A 1,359-nucleotide genomic window follows, 5' to 3' on the forward strand; every position below is an offset into this window, starting at 1 on the left:
ACTCAGCTTTAAAGAATAAAATTATGGCATTTACTGGTAAATGGATGGAGTTGGAGAATATTATGCTAAGTGAAATAAGCCAATCCCCAAAACCCAAAAGCCTAGTGTTTTCTCTGATATGTGGATGCTAATTCACAATAAGCAGGAAGAATAGAGTTACCTTAGATTAGTTAGAGCAAAGTGAAGAGAGGGGAGGGGAGGGAAGAGAAAGGATAGTAGAATGAAACAGATATTATTACCTTATGTATTTATATGACTGCATGAGTGATGTGATTCTACAACACGTACAGTCAGAAAAATGAGAAATTATACCCCATTATGTATGATATATCAAAGGGCATAAATGCATTCTATTGTCATGTATAACTACTTAAAACAAATTAAACATTTTTTAAAAAGTAGTGCTAGAGTTATAAATTAGCATAAGACAAATTCAGATCAAAGATTGTAACAGAAATAAAGGACTTTTAAATGAATTGATTTATTAAGAAGAGCCAATAATATTTAATGAATAAACACCTTGCAACAGAGCTTTAAAATTTGGTAAAGCAAAAAGTGATATAAATTAAATGTGAAGAATTTATGTTTTGATTTGGATATTTCTATACTCATTATGTAGTAATTGGGGAGACAAATGAGCAAAATATCAGACAGAGAAGACTTAAATAATCTAGCTATCAAGTTTAATTTATCATAAATCTAGATTATGCCAACAATAGAATATACAGTCTTCATGTACACATACCATAACCATTAAAATAAAAAAATGTTGTCTCATAAAACAAGTTTTAATGCATTTTAAAAATCAAAATCTTCCAAGTAGATATAAAAATAACAACATAAATGGAAAATCTCAAAATATTTTGCAATTAAACAGAATATTTTGTAAATAGTTTGATTCAAATTTTTGAAAGTGAGAAATTAGAAAATATTTTAACTGAACAAAAATAGAAATACAAAATATCAAAATTTGTAGAATGTAGCTGTGTTTAAACAAAATTTTATAGCATTTAATTGTTATATTAGAATATAGCTCTTAAGGGCTGGGGATATAGCTCAGTTGGTAGAGTGCTTGCCTTGCATGCACAAAGCCCTGGGTTCAATCCCCAGTACTGCCAAAAAACAAAAAGAAAAAGAGAAGCTCTAAAATCATTGATTTAAGCTTTTCCTATAAAAATCAGAACAAATTATTCTCAAAGCAAGCAGAAAGAAGGATATAATGTAGATAATAACAGCAAGCAAAGCAATAGGACATTAAAAACATAGCAAAATCAATGAAATAAAAATTAGCATTTGGAAAACATTAATAAAATTGATAGGGGCTGGGGATGTGGCTCAAGCGGTAGCGCGCTCGCCTGG

The 1,359-nt window shown here is 29.5% G+C and overlaps 1 non-coding gene across 1 annotated transcript; it reads left to right on the plus strand.

The window, feature by feature from the left end:
• The first annotated feature begins 1,045 nt into the window (after positions 1-1,045).
• Trnaa-ugc (transfer RNA alanine (anticodon UGC)) lies at positions 1,046-1,118 on the plus strand. The gene has a single exon. It is a non-coding gene; the product is annotated as a tRNA-Ala (tRNA).
• Positions 1,119-1,359: the final 241 nt, after the last annotated feature.

This window comes from Marmota flaviventris, chromosome 4 (assembly GCF_047511675.1).
Source record: "Marmota flaviventris isolate mMarFla1 chromosome 4, mMarFla1.hap1, whole genome shotgun sequence".
NCBI classification, from domain to species: domain Eukaryota; kingdom Metazoa; phylum Chordata; class Mammalia; order Rodentia; family Sciuridae; genus Marmota; species Marmota flaviventris.